Below are 22,500 nucleotides of genomic sequence, written 5' to 3'. Positions count from 1 at the left end.
ATAAATTACAACAGGAACTGATCTAGTACTGAATTAGTATTGAACTAGAACTGAACTAGTACATAACTAGAGGTGAACTAGAACTCAACTAGAACTGAACTAGAACTGAACTAGAACTGAACTAGTACATAACTAGAGGTGAACTAGAACTGAACTAGAACTGAACTAGAACTGAACTAGAACTGAACTAGAACTGAACTAGAACTGAACTAGAACTGAACTAGAACTGAACTAGAACTGAACTAGAACTGAACTAGAACTGAACTAGAACTGAACTAGAACTGAACTAGAACTGAACTAGAACTGAACTAGAACTGAACTAGAACTGAACTAGAACTGAACTGAACTGAACTAGAACAGAACTAGAACTGAACTAGAACTGAACTAGAACTAGAACTAGAACTAGAACTAGAACTAGAACTGAACTAGAACTGAACTAGAACTGAACTAGAACTGAACTAGAACTGAACTAGAACTGAACTAGAACTGAACTAGAACTGAACTAGAACTGAACTAGAACTGAACTAGAACTGAACTAGAACTGAACTAGAACTGAACTAGAACTGAACTAGAACTGAACTAGAACTGAACTAGAACTGAACTAGAACTGAACTAGAACTGAACTAGAACTGAACTAGAACTGAACTAGAACTGAACTAGAACTGAACTAGAACTGAACTAGAACTGAACTAGAACTGAACTAGAACTGAACTAGAACTGAACTAGAACTGAACTAGAACTGAACTAGAACTGAACTAGAACTGAACTAGAACTGAACTAGAACTGAACTAGAACTGAACTAGAACTGAACTAGAACTGAACTAGAACTGAACTAGAACTGAACTAGAACTGAACTAGAACTGAACTGAACTAGAACTGAACTAGAACTGAACTAGAACTGAACTAGAACTGAACTAGAACTGAACTAGAACTGAACTAGAACTGAACTAGAACTGAACTAGAACTGAACTAGAACTGAACTAGACCTGAAATAGAACTGAACTAGAACAACGAAAACCGAAGAGAACTGAGCTAGAAGTGAACATTAACTGAATTAGAACAGCTATCAAACCAACAGATACCGTTAAGCAAAAGTCTGGTTTAGTTATTTTATTTCCTTCCACATTTAAATGTATCCTTAATTATATTTTAAAAAACAACAATAAATGTTAATGAGATCATTAAATCTTAAAAATGTATTCTTTTGTTAATAAAATAAAAAAATAAATTTGTTTACATCAACAACAAATCAGCAATTATGATAAAATTTTGAGATCTTAAACACACAAATGATTTTAAAAATTGGGAGTGTCAAAAGGAATGTTGAACTATTTAAAATTTACCTTTTTAATTTTAACACAAAAGTAGTTAAAAGGACTTTAAATTAAACAAAATTCACTTTTTATAATAAACACTTAAACATTCACTTTAAAATTTGAAAACAAACTAAATGATCATCGAAAATTATATGACAATTTTAACATTTATTGATGAAATTTTCTGTTCTAATGAAAAATGTGGGTAGACAAAAATATTTATTTTACTGTAGAAGAAACAAACTATCATTAGGTAAATGTTAGATGTACAAAATAATACAACTTTTGTTAATATGTGTTCAATTACCACCCACTTTATTTGGAAAGAAATTATATATGTACATATGTAAGTATTTGTTACATGATCAAATTCTCCACAGAAAATTTTCTATGGAAAAATTCATTATTTTTCAATGCCACTTTATTACACAATTGCAACTACGAAACTAATTAAGTAAAAGTGGCAAGCAATTGAAACGTAAATAAAATATAAAAATAGTAAAATATATTAAAAACAATTTATAAAAATATATTCTAAAAAACTACAATAAAAAGGCGGCATAATCTTTAGATTGAACTGAACGTGTAATTTAATCTTGAGCTGACATCATTGTTAAATCATTTTCTGAATCAAAACAATTAATTTGAAAAATTGCAATGAAAAAATCTCTTAACAGAGAGGGCACCACAACAAATGAAAGCCTTCAAAATTAATTAATAATATAAAACGTAACTCAATCTAAAGTACAATAAAAAATCTAATTATATTATATTAAGAAAACGTCAAATGTTTGTTGTAATTTATAATATACTCAATAAAATAATGTACTTTTATAGAAATATAAATTATAAATCTATTAAAACAATTAAAAAAAAACATAAGAATTTTACACCCCTATTCGGTATCTCAAGATTATACTCGGAAACAACTAGGGTTTTCACTTTCTCGAATATTTTCAACGTCTATGATTAGGGCATTTTATGAAGGCTTATTCGCGTTCTCCATAATTTTCAATAGAACTAAATTAGAACTGAACTAGAACTGAACTAGAACTGAACTGAACTAGAACTGAACTAGAACTGAACTAGAACTGAACTAGAACTGAACTAGAACTGAACTAGAACTGAACTAGAACTGAACTAGAACTGAACTAGAACTGAACTAGAACTGAACTAGAACTGAACTAGAACTGAAGTAGAACTGAACTAGAACTGAACTAGAACTGAACTAGAACTGAACTAGAACTGAACTAGAACTGAACTAGAACTGAACTAGAACTGAACTAAAACTGAACTGAAACTGAACTAGAACTAGAACTGAACTAGAACTAGAACTGAACAAGAACTGAACTAGAACTGAAGTAGAACTGAACTAGAACTGAACTAGAACTGAACTAGAACTGAACTAGAACTGAACTAGAACTGAACTAGAATTGAACTAGACCTGAAATAGAACTGAACTAGAACTGAACTAGAACTGAACTAGAACTGAACTAGAACTGAACTAGAACTGAACTAGAACTGAACTAGAACTGAACTAGAACTGAACTAGAACTGAACTAGAACTGAACTAGAACTGAACTAGAACTGAACTAGAACTGAACTAGAACTGAACTAGAACTGAACTAGAACTGAACTAGAACTGAACTAGAACTGAACTAGAACTGAACTAGAACCTGAACTAGAACTGACTAGAACTGAACTAGAACTGAACTAGAACTGAACTAGAACTGAACTAGAACTGAACTAGAACTGAACTAGAACTGAACTAGAACTGAACTAGAACTGAACTAGAACTGAACTAGAACTGAACTAGAACTGAACTAGACTGAACTAGAACTGAACTAGAACTGAAACTAGAACTGAACTAAACTGAACTAGAACTGAACTAGAACTGAACTAGAACTGAACTAGAACTGAACTAGAACTGACTAGAACTGAACTAGAACTGAACTAGAACTGAACTAGAACTGAACTAGAACTGAACTAGAACTGAACTAGAAACTGAACTAGAACTGAACTAGAAACTGAACTGAACTAGAACTGAACTAGAACTGAACTAGAACTGAACTAGAACTGAACTAGAACTGAACTAGAAACTGAACTAGAACTGAACTAGAACTGAACTAGAACTGAACTAGAAACTGAACTAGAACTGAACTAGAACTGAACTAGAACTGACTAGAACTGAACTAGAACTGAACTAGAACTGAACTAGAACTGAACTAGAACTGAACTAGAACTGAACTAGAACTGAACTAGAACTGACTAGAACTGAACTAGAACTGAACTAGAACTGAACTAGAACTGAACTAGAACTGAACTAGAACTGAACTAGAACTGAACTAAAACTGAACTGAAACTGAACTAGAACTAGAACTGAACTAGAACTGAACAAGAACTGAACTAGAACTGAAGTAGAACTGAACTAGAACTGAACTAGAACTGAACTAGAACTGAACTAGAACTGAACTAGAACTGAACTAGAACTGAACTAGAACTGAGCCAGAACTGGACTAGAACTGAACTAAACTAGAAATGAACTGGACTGGAACAGAACTTGAACTAGAACTGAACTAAAATTGACCTAGTACTTAAAGTTTTAGCTTTGAACTGAAACTCTAAACACAACCTAACAAATCTGGAATAAATTTTTAGACGCAAAAAAAACAAAGCATAACAATTCGATTCAATTTACTTTAAGTGTAATTTAAATTACAAATAGATTTAATTCAAATAGAATAGAACATAATACATTACATGTGATTATTTCTTACAAATCCACAAGTGGTTACACCTTGTTGTTGTAGACATAATGTATAGAGATTAAATTTAACCTCCCAGACTTCAGGGTAGACAACTAACTGTAGCAGCAGCTTTAGCTAAAAAAATTTACAGCCGCCAATATGCAATTATTATAAACAATAACTTGTTATGGTTTGCAACAAAAAAAAAGAGAACAATTTTGAAAAACTTAAAAAAAAGAATTTAAAAAGCGTGAGAAAATGTTCAAACCTACAACTTTGCAAGTATCGTCTAAATACTATTGTTGCTGATACTATAAGTTTGTAAGCCCCCATTACAGAAAGAAACACACATTAAACTAATTATTAACATTTTAAAACCATTTAGAAAATAGAAATCTTAATTAATTTGTTTTTACAAAATAACTAACAGCCACAAAGCGAAGAAATATAAACTAATAAAGCATACAGGTCATAAAGTCAAGAATTTTAAATGCATTTAAGTGAAACAAAGTGAAGATATAGATTATGTTATATTTTTGTTCAAGCTTAGCTTTTTTTTTAATCACACATATATATATATATGTATATAAGTTTTATACTAATTTTAAAAGCCCTTTTATAATTACATTTTTTTTTTTAATTTTTAAACGATTTGAAATTTAAACCAATTTTCAACGCCATTATTATCTTTAGTACCAACTTAATTAAGTGTGGTAGTTAACTGTGAAATAATAAGAACATAGTTATAATGTTTGCAATTAAAAGTGTGGTGATCGAAATGTTATAGTTCAGTTCTAGTTTAGTTCTAGTTCAATTCTAGTTCTAGTTCAGTTCTAGTTCAGTTCTAGTTCAGTTCTAGTTCAGTTCTAGTTCAGTTCTAGTTCAGTTCTAGTTCAGTTCTAGTTCAGTTCTAGTTCAGTTCTAGTTCAGTTCTAGTTCAGTTCTAGTTCAGTTCTAGTTCAGTTCAGTTCTAGTTCAGTTCAGTTCTAGTTCAGTTCTAATTCAATTCTAGTTCGGTTCTAGTTCAGTTCTAGTTCAGTTCTAGTTCAGTTCTAGTTCAGTTCTTGTTCAGTTCTAGTTCACTTCTAGTTCAGTTCTAGTTCAGTTACGTTCTAGTTCAGTTAAGTTCTAGTTCAGTTCTAGTTCAGTTCTAGTTCAGTTCTAGTTCAGTTCTAGTTCAGTTCTAGTTCAGTTCTAGTTCAGTTCTAGTTCAGTTCTAGTTCAGTTCTAGTTCAGTTCTAGTTCAGTTCTAGTTCAGTTCTAGTTCAGTTCTAGTTCAGTTCTAGTTCAGTTCTAGTTCAGTTCTAGTTCAGTTCTAGTTCAGTTCTAGTTCAGTTCTAGTTCAGTTCTAGTTCAGTTCTAGTTCAGTTCTAGTTCTGTTTCTAGTTCTGTTCTAGTTCAGTTCTAGTATCAGTTCTAGTTCAGTTCTAGTTCAGTTCTAGTTCAGTTCTAGTTCAGTTCTAGTTCAGTTCTAGTTCAGTTCTAGTTCAGTTCTAGTTCAGTTCTAGTTCAGTTCTAGTTCAGTTCTAGTTCAGTTCTAGTTCAGTTCTAGTTCAGTTCTAGTTCAGTTCTAGTTCAGTTCTAGTTCAGTTCTAGTTCAGTTCTACTTCAGTTCTAGTTCAGTTCTAGTTCAGTTCTAGTTCTAGTTCAGTTCTAGTTCAGTTCTAGTTCAGTTCTAGTTCAGTTCTAGTTCAGTTCTAGTTCTAGTTCAGTTCTAGTTCAGTTCTAGTTCAGTTCTAGTTCAGTTCTAGTTCAGTTCTAGTTCAGTTCTAGTTCAGTTCTAGTTCAGTTCTAGTTCAGTTCTAGTTCAGTTCTAGTTCAGTTCTAGTTCAGTTCTAGTTCAGTTCAAGTTCAGTTCTAGTTAAGTCTAATTCAGTTCTAGTTCACGTCTAATTTAGTTCTAGTTCAGTTCTAGTTTAGATCTAGTTCAGTTGTTATACTAAATTCAGTTCTTCTACTTTTATATTTACAGCAGTAGTTTATTTAAAATAGTCATGCAGAAGAACAATTTATATTGTTAAACTTACAATTATTTCCTCAAAATGTTTATCAGTTTAACATCTTTACATTTAGAAAATAAAACTAATTGTTATTGACATCATAAAGTCTATAATCTTTAACTCAATTAATTGCAAACAATAAATTTGCCGATTTTCTAGCTGTTTTGTTTTTGTTTGTTTTCCTCTCAAATTTATTATCAAACAAACGAATGATCATCATGTAACCATCGATGCTGATGATGATTAAATAATAAAATAACAATTATTTAACGATGATCTTATGGCGTGCGCTTCTAAATTGCTAGTCAAACGGTTGTAAAAATAAAACATCAATAAAAACAAATCAACTGCAAAATATAAAAAGCAAAAATAAAAAATAAAACAGTCAATGTACAATAGACACCTGTTTAAAAGACCTCCAAGTCCCCGACTCTTCTTTAACTAAAAGCTAACTTAAAAAAAAGACAAATCTAACGTCGATGTAGGAAACATAAAATGGTCAGATACTTAGATATACAACTGGTTTGTTAGTTTCATCTTCGTCAAAAGTGTTGCAAATAATAGATAAGCAGCAACTCTCACAAAAAGCTAAGCAAATCAAGGGGGAAGATGTGTCAGTGGCGCTAAACTGTTGCAACATACAAAATGTCTAGGGATTTCTTTGTGAAAATAGTGGCTATAGTAGACTTTGTTGAGACGTTTGCTTTAAACATGTTTTTTAAAGTTTCATGTTTAATATTTTTACCCAAAGTAGCGTACTTTTAGAAACTAAGTATAGTTCGAATGTAATAATTCCAGCTTAATTGAGCCGCAAATAGTAAACTAGAAGTGTTTTGTTTTTGTACAGATTTGTAGCAATAGGTTGCTACCAGCAACTTCTTCTTCTTAAATTATTTTTGTTAAATGTTTAAATAAATATTGTATTTTATATATTTTTGAAAAATTTAAAAGCCGGTTAAATTATGGCATTTGTGTTACAAAAACAGCAACAATTTAAACGTTGCCGCCGGTAGCTATAAATCCAAGTACGTACAAAATAATGATGTTTTTTAGTCGTCTATTATTGGTAAATAAGCTGGATTGTTGTGAACACTTAATAGTTTTTTGTTGTAACTTGCGAAGTGATAAACTAAAATAAATAAATATTCATTTATTTTGTTTTTGAAATAGAGCTTTGGGTTATATTATCATACCGCATTGATTGCTTATATTAAGAGGAAGTGACAAAACTAGGGCGCCTAACTATTAATGATAATTAATGAAAGTTTTTAAAAATTAGAAAGGTTTTTGATTTTGTGCAAGGAATGTAAGGTATTGTTAATACTAGTAACTAGTGTTACTAAAACGCAGTTTATACAGTATAAAAGATTATAAGTATTCAAAGATTTACTGCACAAAAACTGAACCACAACAGAACTAGAACTGAACCACAACTGAACTACAACTGAACTAGAACCGAACTACAACCGAAATATAACTGAATTAGAACTGAACTAGAACTGAACTACAACTGAACTGGAACTGAACTAGAACTGAACTAGAACTGAACTAGAACTGAACTAGAACTGAACTAGAACTGAACTAGAACTGAACTAGAACTGAACTAGAACTGAACTAGAACTGAACTAGAACCGAACTAGAACTGAAGTAGAACTGAACTAGAACTGAACTAGAACTGAACTAGAACTAGAACTGAACTAGAACTGAACTAGAACTAAACTAGAACTGAACTAGAACAGAACTAGAACTGAACTAGAACTGAACTAGAACTGATCTAGGACTGAACTAGAACTGAACTAGAACTAAACTAGAACTCAATTAGAACTGAACTACAACTGAACTAGAACTGAATTTGAACCGCCCTACAACTGATGCAAATAAATGTTTAAATCTAATCACTATAAACGCCTTTTTATTATTTTTGTATATTTGTACTTCATTTTAAATTAATTACTATTTTCATCTCTATTTTCTTACAGTGATATCCTTCGTTGGAGTAAAACATGCAATAACCCCCATCCTGAGAAGAAGAGGGCACAATTAAGCTGGCAAATACTACAATATAATATATCTTTTTACAATCCTATGTAACTAATTTTAAATAATATGTTGTATATTTTTTATATATTGTTTTTAATTTACTCTTGAGATTTAAGAATCTGTAAGTATTACTGTTACGAGCATTTTAAATCTATCACTATCTCATATTTAATAATAACAACGTTTCAAACAGTGGAAATGTACATTTTCAACTAAAAATGTTCAATATTTAAATGTCCATTAAATTGTTACTTTTAAGAATCAACATTATGTTCAGTATGAAGTATAACACACAAAGTAAAACATTTTACAAATTTATTTCATTACCATCTTGTAGCCCGTTTTACATAATACTTGCATGTGAAATTTCAACTTAATATTCTTCTTAACACAAAAGTTATTACAAAATAACTAAAACAGACTTAAGCGTTTTGTGTTTAACATTACGCCATTAGACAGTTTTACTAATATACTGCTAAGTTCCAAAGTTTTAGAAATATTTAAACGAAATTAGTGTCGTTCGAAAGCCAGGAAAATAAGCTACTCGTTACAGTTAAGCTTTTACACAAACTGCCGCGCTCGCTACCTTAAATGAAGGCTTAAAATACAAAAACGCTTATAACACTGAAGCTTTTAAGTTTCCAAAATGTATTTATGTCCATCTTAAAGAACGTTATTTGTTTTATCTCTCTGAGAATTTTCATGTTGATAGTCCCATTAGTACAGAAGTTATAAAAGGGAAAGTAAAAGTTTTAGGAGCGTTTTATGTTCAACTTTACGGCTCATGAACTGTTTCACTATTTAATTCATAACTTCCAAAATACTAAATATATTGGCGTGAAACTTGTGCCATCAACTAGAATGGAATACGGGCTACATAATGGATGTACAATTTGTTACCAGATAACACAACCGCAATCCCAATTTGATAAGCTAAAAATAAAAACGCTCTTACGACAAACTGATAACGCTTAGTAAGTTTTTACTAATATCATATCAGAGCTAAGGATCTGCTCTAGCTATATGTTAAATTTCAAAGCATTTGGCCTAATATGGTGGAAGTTATGACGAAAAAACATCGGATTACAAAATTCCCCAAAAAATTGAAAAAATCAATTTCACTTTTTTTGTGAACTAATAGGTGAACAGAACCTGGTAGAAAGTAATTTTCCTAAAGACAATTTTACAATTTTGCTTATTACTACTACAGTTTAAGCAATATTTGGGAGTTATTAGGCTCATATGATAGCTTGGAATATGAGCTTAATAACTAAAAGAAAATGTTCGTTCTACTGCCACGCCCACTAATTGAAATTAAGGCGTAAAGTATGAAAACGTTTGTAACACAGAAGCCAAACAATTCTTCAAATTTATTTCTTCGCCATCTTGTAGTCCATATTACATTCTATCTGTGTGTGAAATTTCAAGTTGATATTCCTCTTAGCATAGAAGTTATAGCAAAATAACTAAAACAGTTCTAAGAGTGTTGTGTTTAACGTTACGACCATTACACAGTTTTACTAATTTATTCATAACTTCCAAATTTCTTGAAGTATTTAAACGAAATAGGTGTCGTTTGAAAGCTAGGAAGATAAGGTACCCAACTCAATTCAAATTTTACAGAAACTGCCACGCCCTCTACTTTAAATTAAGCCTTAAAGTTTAAAAACGCTTATAACACTGAAGCTATTAATTTTCCAAAATTTATTTTTCCCCATCTTAAAGAACATTAAATTTTCTATCTGTCTGTGAAATTTCAAGCTAATAATGTCATTAGTTTCGAAGTTATTGAACAAAAGCTACAATATTCCGGAGCGTTTTATGTTCAACTTTAAGGCTAATACACTATTTTATTAATTTAAGCATAACTTCCAAAATACCAAATATATTGACGTGAAAATTGTGTCATCAGCTAGAATGGAATACGGGCTACATCATGGATGTACATTTTTTCACCAGATATCACAACCACATTCCCAATTTTACAAGCTAAAAATCAAAACGCTTTTAGTACAAACTTAACACGCTTAGTAACTTTTTTAGTTATACCACGTCAAAGCTATGGATCTGCTCTAGCTACATGCTAAATTTCAAAACATTTGGTTCAATAATGTGAAAGTTATGACAAAAAAACACCGAGCTTCAAAATTCCCCAAAAATTGGAAAAAATCAATTTCACTTTTTTTTTGTGATCTAATAGGTGAACAGAACCTGGTAGAAAGTAATTTTCCTAAAGACAATTTTACAATTTTGCTTATTACTACTACAGTTTAAGGAACATTTGAAAGATATTGAGCTCATATGATAGCTTGGAATATGAGCTTCCTAACTAAAAGAAAATTTTCGTCCTACTGCCACGCCCACTAATTGAAATTAAGGCGTAAAGTATGAAAACGTGTGTAACACAGAAGCTAAACAACTTTACAAATTTATTTCTTCGCCATCTTGTAGTCCATATTCCATTCTATCTGTGTGTGAAAATTCAAGTAGATATTCCTCTTAGCGGAGAAGTTATTACAAAATAACAAAAACAGTTGTAAGCGTTTTGTAATTAACATTACGGACATAAGACAGTTTTACTAATTAACTCATAACTTCCAAAGTTCTAGAAATATCTAAAAGAAATTTATGTCGTTCGAAAGCTAGGGAAATGGGCTACCCAATTCAGTGAACCTTTTACAGAAAGTGCCACGCCCCTACTTTAAATTAAGCCTTAAAGTTTAAAAACGCTTATAACACTGAAGCTATTAACCTTACAAAATTTATTTTTCTTCATCTTAAAGAGCATTAAATTTTCTATCTGTATATGAAATTTCAAGTTAACAATGTCATTAGTTTTGAAGTTATTAAAGAAAAAGTAATACATTGCGGAGCGTTTTATGCTGAACTTAAAGGGTTATAAACTATTTCACTTATTTAAGCATAACTTCCAAAATACCAAATATATCGGCGTAAAAATTGTGTCATCAGCTAGAATGGAATACGGGCTACATCATGGATGTGCAATTTCTTACCAGGTATCACAAACACCTTCCCAATTTTAAAATTTAAAAATCAAAACGCTTTTAATATAAACTTAAGACGCTTAGTAAGTCTTTTGTTATACCACGTCAAAGCTATGTATCTGCTCTAGCTACATGCTAAATTTCAAAACATTTGGCTCAATAATGTGGAAGTTATGACAGAAAAACATCGGATTACAAAATTTCCAAAAAATGGAAAAAACCAATTTCACTTTTTTTTGTGAACTAATAGGTGAACAGAACCTGGTAGAAAGTAATTTTCCTAAAGACTATTTTACAATTTTGCTTATTACTACTACAGTTTAAGGAATATTTGGAAGATATTGAGCTCATATGAAAGCTTGGAATATGAGCTTTCTAACTAAAAGAACATTTTCATTCTACTGCCACGCCCACTAATTGAAATTAAGGCGTAAAGTATGAAAACGTTTATAACACAGAAGCTAAACAATTTTACAAATTTATTTCTTAGCCAACTTGTAGTCCATATTCCATTCTATCTGCGTGTTAAATTTCAAGTTGATATTCCTCTTAACGGAGAAGTTATTACAAAGTTACTAAAACAGTTGTAAGCGTTTTGTGTTTAACATTACGGTCATTAGACGGTTTTACTAATTTACTAATAACTTCCAAATTTCTTGGAGTATTTAAATGAAATTGGTCTCGTTTGAAAGCTAGGAATATAAGCTACCCAACTCAATTCACATTTTACAGAAGCTGCCACGCCCTCTACTTTAAATTAAGCCTTAAAGTTTAAAAACGCTTATAACACTGATGCCATTAATTTTCCAAAATTTATTCTTCCCCATCTTAAAGAACATAAAATTTTCTATCTGTCTGTGAAATTTCAAGTTAATAGTGTCATTGGTTTTGAAGTTATTAAGCAAAAACTACAATATTCCGGAGCGTTTTAAGTTCAACTTTAAGGCTTATAAACTATTTTACTAATTTAAGCATAACTTCCAAAATACCAAATATATTGACGTGAAAATTGTGTCATCAGCTAGAATGGAATACGGGCTACATCATGGATGTAAATTTTTTCAACAGATATCACAACCACATTCCCAAATTTACAAGCTAAAAACAAAACGCTTTTAGTACAAACTTAACACGCTTAATAAGTTTTTTAGTTATACCACGTCAAAGCTATGAATCTGCTCTAGCTACATGCTAAATTTTAAAGCATTTGGCCTAATATAGTGGAAGTTATGACGGAAAAACATCGGATTACAAAATTCCCCAAAAAATGGAAAAAACCAATTTCACTTTTTTTGTGAACTAATAGGTGAACAGAACCTGGTAGAAAGTAATTTTCCTAAAGACAATTTTACAATTTTGCTTATTACTACTGCAGTTTAAGGAATATTTGGGAGATATTGGCTCATATGATAGCTTGGAATATGAGCTTCCTAACTAAAAGAAAATTTTCGTCCTACTGCCACGCCCACTAATTGAAATTAAGGCGTAAAGTATGAAAACGTTTGTAACACAGAAGCCAAACAATTCTACAAATTTATTTCTTCGCCATCTTGTAGTCCATATTACATTCTATCTGTGTGTGAAATTTCAAGTTGATATTCCTCTTAGCATAGAAGTTATAGCAAAATAACTAAAACAGTTCTAAGCGTGTTGTGTTTAACGTTACGACCATTACACAGTTTTACTAATTTATTCATAACTTCCAAATTTCTTGAAGTATTTAAGCGAAATTGGTGTCGTTTGTAAGCTAGGAAGATAAGGTACACAACTCAATTCAAATTTTATAGAAAATGCCACGCCCTCTACTTTAAATTAAGCCTTAAAGTTTAAAAACGCTTATAACACTGAAGCTATTAATTTTCCAAAATTTATTTTTCCCCATCTTAAAGAACATTAAAATTTCTATCTGTCTGTGAAATTTCAAGCTATTAATGTCATTAGTTTCGAAGTTATTGAACAAAAAGTAAAACATTTCGGAGCGTTTTATGTTCAACTTTAAGGCTTATAAACTCTTTCACTAATTTAAGCATAACTTCCGAAATACCAAATATATTGGCGTGAAAATTGTGTCATCAGCTAGAATGGAATACGGGCTACATCATGGATGTACAATTTCTTACCAGATATCACAAACACCTTCCCAATTTTAAAAGCTAAAAATAAAAACGCTTTAAAGACAAACTTAAAACGCTTATTAAGTTTCTAGTTATACAGTGACAATGCTAAGGATCTGCTCTAGCTACATGCTAAATTTCAAAATATTTGGCTCAATAACGTGGAAGTTATGGCGAAAAAACATCGGATTACAAAATTCCCAAAAAATGGAAAAAATCAATTTCACTTTTTTTTGTGAACTAATAGGTGAACAGAACCTGGTAGAAAGTAATTTTCCTAAAGACAATTTTACAATTTTGCTTATTACTACTACAGTTTAAGGAATATTTGGGAGTTATTGGGCTCATATGATAGCTTGGAATATGAGCTTCCTAACTAAAAGAAAATGTTCGTTCTACTGCCACGCCCACTAGTTGAAATTAAGGCGTAAAGAATGAGAACGTTTATAACACAGAAGCTAAACAATTTTACAAATTTATTTCTTCACCATCTTGTAGTCCATATTACATTCTATCTGCGTGTAAAATTTCAAGTTGATATTCCTCTTAACAGCGTAGTTATTATAAAATAACTAAAACAGTTGTAAGCGTGTTGTGATTAACATTACGGACATTATACAGTATTACTAATTTACTCATAACTTCCAAATTTCTTAAAATATTTAAACGAAATTGGTGTCGTTTGAAAGCTAGGAAGATAAGCTACCCAACTCAATTCACATTTTACAGAAACTGCCACGCCCCCTACTTTAAATTAAGCCTTAAAGTTTAAAAACGCTTATAACATTGAAGCTATTAATTTTCCAAAATTTACTTTTCTCCATCTTAAAGTACATTTAATTTTCTATCTGTATATCAAATTTCAAGTTAATATTGTCATTAGTTTTAAAGTTATTAAGCAAAAACTACAATATTCCGGAGCGTTTTATGTTCAACTTTAAGGCTAATACACTATTTTACTAATATAAGCATAACTTCCAAAATACCAAATATATTGACGTGAAAATTGTGTCATCAGCTAGAATGGAATACGGGCTACATCATGGATGATGGATGATGAAGCTTTTACAGAAACTTCCACTATCCCTACTTTAAATTAAACCTTAAAGTTTAAAAACGCTTATAACACTGAAGCAATTAATTTTCCAAAATTTATTTTTCTCCATCTTAAAGAACATTAAATTTTCTATCTGTCTGTGAAATTTCAAGTTAATAGTGTCATTGGTTTTGAAGTTATTAAGCAAAAACTACAATATTCCGGAGCGTTTTAAGTTCAACTTTAAGGCTTATAAACTATTTTACTAATTTAAGCATAACTTCCAAAATACCTAATATATTGAGGTGAAAATTTTGTCATCAGCTAGAATGGAATACGGGCTACATCATGGATGTACATTTTTTCACTAAATATCACAACCACATTCCCAATTTTACAAGCTAAAAATAAAAACGCTTTTAGTATAAACTTAAGACGCTTAGTAAGTCTTTTGTTATACCACGTCAAAGCTATGAATCTGCTCTAGCTACATGCTAAATTTCAAAACATTTGGCTCAATAATGTGGAAGTTATGACAGAAAAACATCGGATTACAAAATTTCCAAAAAATGGAAAAAACCAATTTCACTTTTTTTTGTGAACTAATAGGTGAACAGAACCTGGTAGAAAGTAATTTTCCTAAAGACAATTTTACAATTTTGCTTGTTACTACTACAGTTTATGGAATATTTGAGAGATATTGGGCTCATATGAAAGCTTGGAATATGTAATTCCTATCTGGGTGAAAAAATTTCGACCACTGCCACGCCCACTAATTGCAATTAAGGCGTAAAGTATGAAAACGTTTATAACGCAAAAGGCAAACTATATTACAAATTTATTTCTTCACCATCTTGTAGCCCATATTACATTCTATCTCTCTGTGCAATTTCATGCTAATATTCCTCTTAGCATAGAAGTTATAGCAAAATAACTAAAACAGTTATAAGCGTTTTGTGTTTAACATTATGACCATTAGACAGATTTACTAATTAACACATAATTTCCAAAGTTATAGAAATATTTAAACGAGATTAGTGTCGTTTGAAAGCTAGGAAAATAAGCTACCCAACACAGTTAAGCTTTTACAGAAACTTCCACTCTCCCTACTTTAATTAAGTCTTAAAGTTTAAAAACGCTTATAAAACTGAAGCTATTAATTTTCCAAAATTTACTTTTCTCCATCTTAAAGTACATTAAATTTTCTATCTGTCTGTGAAATTTCAAGTTAATAGTGTCATTGGTTTTGAAGTTATTAAGCAAAAAGTAAAACATTTCGGAGCGTTTTATGTTCAACTTTGATGCACATGAATTGTTTCACTAATTTATCCATAACTTCCAAAATATCAACGATATTGTAGTGAAAATTGTGTCATCAACTAGAATGTAATACGGGCTACATCATGGATGTAAATTTTTTCACCAGATATCACAACCACATTCCCAATTTGAAAAGTTAAAAATAAAAACGCTTTTAGGACAAACTTAAAACGCTTAGTAAGTTTTTTAGTTATACCACGTCAAAGCTATGGATCTGCTCTAGCTACATGCTAAATTTCAAAGCATTTGGCCTAATATGGTGGAAGTTATGACGAAAAAACACCGAGTTTCAAAATTCCCCAAAAAATGGAAAAAATCAATTTCATTTTTTTTGGGAACTAATAGGTGAACAGAACCTGGTAGAAAGTAATTTTCCTAAAGACAATTATACAATTTTGCTTATTACTACTACAGTTTAAGGAATATTTGGAAGATATTGAGCTCATATGAAAGCTTGGAATATGAGCGTTCTAACTAAAAGAACATTTTCGTTCTACTGCCACGCCCACTAATTGAAATTAAGGCGTAAAGTATGAAAACGTTTATAACACAGAAGATAAACAATTTTACAAATTTATTTCTTCACCATCTTGTAGTCCATATTACATTCTATCTGTGTGTAAAATTTCAAGTTGATATTCCTCTTAGCATAGAAGTTATAGCAAAATAACTAAAACAGTAGTAAGCGTTTTGTGTTTAACATTACGGTCATTAGACAGTTTTACTAATTTACTAATAACTTCCAAATTTCTTGAAGTATTTAAACGAAATTGGTGTCGTTGGAAAGCTAGGAAGATAAGCTACCCAACTTAATACACATTTTACAGAAGCTGCCACGCCCCCTACTTTAAATTAAGCCTTAAAGATTAAAAACGCTTATAACGCTGAAGCAATTAATTTTCCAAAATTTATTTTTCTCCATCTTAAAGAACATTAAAATTTCTATCTGTCTGTGAAATTTCAAGCTAATAATGTCATTAGTTTTGAAGTTATTGAACAAAAAGTAAAACATTTCGGAGCGTTTTATGTTCAACTTTAAGGCTTATAAACCCTTTCACTAATTTAAGCATAACTTCCGAAATACCAAATATATTGGCGTGAAAATTGTGTCATCAGCTAGAATGGAATACGGGCTACATCATGGATGTAAATTTTTTTACCATATGTCACAAACACCTTCCCAATTTTAAAAGCTAAAAATAAAAACGCTTTTAGTACAAACTTAACACGCTTAGTAAGTTTTTAGTAATATCATAACAAAGCTAAGGATCTGCTCTAGCTACAAACCAAAATTCAAAGCATTTGGCTCAATAATGTGGAAGTTATGACGAAAAAACATCGGATTACAAAATTCCCCAAAAAATGGAAAAAATCAATTTCACTTTTTTTTGTGAACTAATAGGTGAACAGAACCTGGTAGAAAGTAATCTTCCTAAAGACAATTTTACAATTTTGCTTATTACCACTACAGTTTAAGGAATAATTGGGAGATATTGGGCTCATATGAAAACCTGGAATATGAGCTTCGTAACTGGAAGAAAATTTTCGTCCTACTGCCACGCCCACTAATTGAAATTAAGGCGTAAAGTATGAAAACGTTTGTAACACAGAAGCTAAACAACTTTACAAATTTATTTCTTCACCATCTTGTAGTTCATATTACATTCTATCTGTGTGTAAAATTTCAAGTTGATACTTCTCTTACCAGCGTAGTTATTACAAAATAACTAAAACAGTTGTAAGCGTTTTGTTATTAACATTACGGACATTAGACAGTTTTACTAATTAACTCATAACTTCCAAAGTTCTAGAAATATTTAAATGAAATTTGTGTCGTTTGAAAGCTAGGGAAATGGGCTACCCAACTCAGTGAACCTTTTACAGAAAGTGCTACGCCCCTACTTTAAATTATGCCTTAAAGTTTAAAAACGCTTATAACACTGAAGCAATCAATTTTTCAAAATTTACTTTTCCCCATCTTAAAGAACATTAAATTTTCTATTAGTCTGTGAAATTTCAAGTTAATAATGTCATTGGTTTTGAAGTTATTAAGCAAAAACTACAATATTCCGGAGCGTTTTATGTTTAACTTTAAGGCTTATAAACTATTTTACTAATTTAAGCATAACTTCCAAAATACCTAATATATTGAGGTGAAAATTTTGTCATCAGCTAGAATGGAATACGGGCTACATCATGGATGTACATTTTTTCACTAAATATCACAACCACATTCCCAATTTTACAAGCTAAAAATAAAAACGCTTTTAGTATAAACTTAAGACGCTTAGTAAGTCTTTTGTTATACCACGTCAAAGCTATGAATCTGCTCTAGCTACATGCTAAATTTCAAAACATTTGGCTCAATAATGTGGAAGTTATGACAGAAAAACATCGGATTACAAAATTTCCAAAAAATGGAAAAAACCAATTTCACTTTTTTTTGTGAACTAATAGGTGAACAGAACCTGGTAGAAAGTAATTTTCCTAAAGACAATTTTACAATTTTGCTTATTACTACTACAGTTTAAGGAATATTTGGGAGTTATTAGGCTCATATGATAGCTTGGAATATGAGCTTCCTAACTAAAAGAACATTTTCGTTCTACTGCCACGCCCACTAATTGAAATTAAGGCGTAAAGTATGAAAACGTTTATAACACAGAAGCTAAACAATTTTACAAATTTATTTCTTAGCCAACTTGTAGTCCATATTCCATTCTATCTGTGTGTAAAATTTCAAGTTGATATTCCTCTAAACAGAGAAGTTATTACAAAATAACTAAAACAGTTGTAAGCGTTTTGTGTTTAACATTACGGTCATTAGACGGTTTTACTAATTTACTAATAACTTCTAAATTTCTTGGAGTATTTAAATGAAATTGGTCTCGTTTGAAAGCTAGGAAGATAAGCTACCCAACTCAATTCATATTTTACAGAAGCTGCCACGCCCTCTACTTTAAATTAAGCCTTAAAGTTTAAAAACGCTTATAACACTGATGCCATTAATTTTCCAAAATTTATTCTTCCCCATCTTAAAGAGCATAAAATTTTCTATCTGTCTGTGAAATTTCAAGTTAATAGTGTCATTGGTTTTGAAGTTATTAAGCAAAAACTACAATATTCCGGAGCGTTTTAAGTTCTACTTTAAGGCTTATAAACTATTTTACTAATTTAAGCATAACTTCCAAAATACCAAATATATTGACGTGAAAATTGTGTCATCAGCTAGAATGGAATACGGGCTACATCATGGATGTAAATTTTTTCAACAGATATCACAACCACATTCCCAAATTTACAAGCTAAAAATCAAAACGCTTTTAGTACAAAATTAACACGCTTAGTAAGTTTTTTAGTTATACCACGTCAAAGCTATGAATCTGCTCTAGCTACATGCTAAATTTTAAAGCATTTGGCCTAATATAGTGGAAGTTATGACGGAAAAACATCGGATTACAAAATTCCCCAGAAAATGGAAAAAACCAATTTCACTTTTTTTGTGAACTAATAGGTGAACAGAACCTGGTAGAAAGTAATTTTCCTAAAGACAATTTTACAATTTTGCTTATTACTACTACAGTTTAAGGAGTAATTGGGAGATATTGGGCTCATATGAAAGCCTGGAATATGAGCTTCGTAACTAGAAGAAAATTTTCGTCCTACTGCCACGCCCACTAATTGAAATTAAGGCGTAAAGTATGAAAACGTTTGTAACACAGAAGCTAAACAACTTTACAAATTTATTTCTTCACCAACTTGTAGTCCATATTACATTATATCTGTGTGTAAAATTTCAAGTTGATACTCCCCTTAATAGCGTAGTTATTACAAAATAACTAAAACAGTTGTAAGCGTTTTGTGATTAACATTACGGACATTAGACAGTTTTACTAATTAACTCATAACTTCCAAAGTTCTAGATATATTTAAATGAAATTTGCGTCATTTGAAAGCTAGGAAAATAAGCTTCTCAACACAGTTAAGCTTTTACTGAAACTACCACTCTCCCTACTTTAAATTAAGTCCTAAAGTTCAACAACGCTTATAACAATGAAGCTATTAATTTTCCAAAATTTATTTTTCTCCATCTTAAACACCATTAAATTTTCTATCTGCCTGTGAAATTTCAAGTTAATAGTGTCATTAGCTTTGAAGTTATTAAGCAAAAACTACAATATTCCGGAGCGTTTATGTTCAACTTTAAGGCTTATAAACTATTTCACTAATTTAAGCATAACTTCCGAAATACCAATTATATTGGCGTGAAAAATGTGTCATCAGCTAGAATGGAATACAGGCTACATCATGGATGTGCAATTTCTGACCAGATATCACAAACACATTCCCAATTTTACAAGCTAAAAATAAAAACGCTTTAAAAACGAACTTAAAACGCTTATTAGGTTTCTAGTTATACAGTGACAATGCTAAGTATCTGCTCTAGAGACATGCTAAATTTCGAAGCAGTTGACCTAATATAGTGGAAGTTATGACGAAAAAACACCGAGTTTCAAAATTCCCAAAAAAATGGAAAAAATCAATTTCATTTTTTTTGTGAAGTAATAGGTGAACAGAACCTGGTAGAAAGTAATTTTCCTAATGATAATTTTACAATTTTGCTTATTACTACTACAGTTTAAGGAATATTTGAGAGATATTGAGCTCATATGAAAGCTTGGAATATGAGCTTCCCAACTAGAAGAACATTTTCGTCCTACTGCCACGCCCACTAATTGAAATTAAGGCGTGAAATATGAAAACGTTTATAACACAGAATTTAAACAATTCTACAAATTTATTTCTTTACCATCTGGTAGTGCATATTATTTTCTATCTGCGTGTGAAGTTTCATGTTGATATTCCTCTTAGTAGAGAAGTTATTACAAAATAACTAAAACTGTAGTAAGCGTTTTCTTTTAACATTATGCTCAATGGATAGTTTTACTTATTTGCGTATAACTTTTAAAGTTCTAGGAGTATTTCAATAAACTTGATTTTATACGAAACCTAGGAAAATTTGCTACATCATAGTAATATCACTAATTGAAGCATTGAGGCCAAAATATGAGTTGTAATAGTGTGAATTATTTGGAATGGAAGTCACTAAGAACTACTTTATCTAATTGCATTTAAAAGTTATCCTAGTAAAACAAGATACAATTTCAAAACTACAATATTGTATAACATTCATTTTATTTATTTTATATATAAATTTATTTGTAATAAATTAAAAAAGATAAAATTATACAATTGTTAATGTGTTGCAAGAATATTGTCTCTGGCAAGAATCGTTGCTGAGATAATGGCCCATTATTTTCTGATCAACTGGTTTAAAATATTGACTGTAAGGGTTTAAATCTGTTTATATAATAATATAAAGAAAATAAATAACTAGACTGCTTCAATGTTTTCTCTCATCAAGCTCGATTTGTATTGTGTGAGTGTATATGTGTATGTGAGTGTGTTGGACATCCTGTGTTTTCTTATTTTTCCTGGTTTATTTTTATTAACTAAGGATAAAAGAAGATTACTATTAAATGCAATATAAAAGTATATGTTTATATATGTAATACAAAATTTCATGAAGGGGGACCTTTAGCCACTTTTTAGAAACAATAACGATAATGTATAAAATCAAATTGACAAACTTAATCATACATGATCGTTAAAAGAAAACATAAATTGATAATGTCATAAAATATATAGTTCGGTTTATAAGTTTAACATATTGGCAAAATGTAACCCTATGGCTTGAGCTCCTCCTTCTAAACATCTTTTAATATAATGAATAGAAAATAATATTTAAAATTTCTACGATCTATAGACACCAACACAGGTTTACTACAAAACTAGGAAACAGGTTTAGTATGTTAGAGAAGAATTATCATATTAAAAATATCTAGATTTTAGTAATTTTCAATCAATCTCTAAATAATTGAAGAAGATGTCTTTATACAAAACATTACTTTGCAATAATAGAGTTACAAAGCTAAACTACAAATAATATCTATTGTAGTATAACATAAAAATATTTCACATCAAATTCAGTTCATGGTTTGAACAATTTACGAAAAAAAAAATCCCTCTGCAACAAAAACTTCGACAATAAAATATGCAAAATATTTTGAGAAAAATAATTTCACACATCACAAAGAAATAGTTTGTAAAACAAAAGCAAAAATAAATTGCAAACAAAGAAGTTACAACAAAACTGCACACAGCAAAAATCAAATAGAAATCTAAACAGAAAAGCCAAAAGGAAAATTTGAAAATGTTAAAGAAAATGTTTGGAAAAACGTCAACATAGACGACGGCGACAACAACATGATATGATCACAATATTATTATTATTATTATTTTTGTTGTTGTTACTGTTGGTTTCTTCAGACAATAGAGAAATACTCAATGAATGTCATAAATTTTGAAGCAGGCCTAAAGCAACTTGCAGCAACAACTAGTAAGTACATGACAACAATAACAATAATAACAATAAAAACAACAAACACATAATATTTGCAATAAATGCAACAAATGTTGCACACTTTTTGTTAAATAAAAAACTTAACTACAGAAAAAATATATAAAACAACATAGAAGTAAATATTAGACAATATACAATACGAACAGCAACAATAATAATAATAATAATAAGACTAAGAAGTCTGAAGAGAATATAGCAAGTATTTTACACCATTTCCAAAAACTAAGATAAAAATTAATCCTTTCTTCTTTCCCAATATTTATGATTTCAACATTAATACAAAATTTGTCATTTATTGTATTTCAATATGAAAAATTGAAGTTAAATTTTAGTTAAGTTTTTGTTTTTAACTAGAAATGGTGTAAATTACTTAAAATACTAATACAATAACACATTTAAACGCCTTTTCTATGTTATGTTTTAAATTTTCTTGCTTCT

General features: G+C 30.3%; 1 protein-coding gene and 1 long non-coding RNA gene across 5 annotated transcripts in view; one reads left to right on the top strand and one right to left on the bottom strand.

Moving 5' to 3' along the window:
- Nucleotides 1–8,140, top strand: part of LOC119604160 — a 131,589-nt gene extending 123,449 nt beyond the window's left edge. Inside the window, exon 6 of the long non-coding RNA XR_005231471.1 lies at nt 8,043–8,140. This is a non-coding gene — a long non-coding RNA (uncharacterized LOC119604160). The remainder of the gene's footprint in view (nt 1–8,042) is intronic.
- Nucleotides 1–22,500, bottom strand: part of LOC119604156 (titin) — a 75,605-nt gene that overhangs the window by 48,664 nt on the left and 4,441 nt on the right. The window contains exon 1 of one of the 4 annotated variants that reach the window (XM_037956630.1): nt 1,344–1,427. The exons of 2 other annotated variants lie outside the window; for them this stretch is intronic. The gene's annotated coding sequence lies outside the window, so the exon portion shown is untranslated. Of the gene's footprint in view, nt 1–1,343; nt 1,428–22,500 lie in introns of those variants that run through there. One more of the 4 variants, XM_037956628.1, reaches the window with a different exon arrangement.

Source organism: Lucilia sericata, unplaced genomic scaffold, assembly GCF_015586225.1.
Source record: "Lucilia sericata isolate MDLA Ls3-8-SP2 unplaced genomic scaffold, ASM1558622v1 Contig000366F_arrow, whole genome shotgun sequence".
NCBI lineage: Eukaryota > Metazoa > Arthropoda > Insecta > Diptera > Calliphoridae > Lucilia > Lucilia sericata.
Note: the sequence above shows the minus strand (reverse complement) of the source record. Positions and strands in the feature narration are given on the sequence as shown.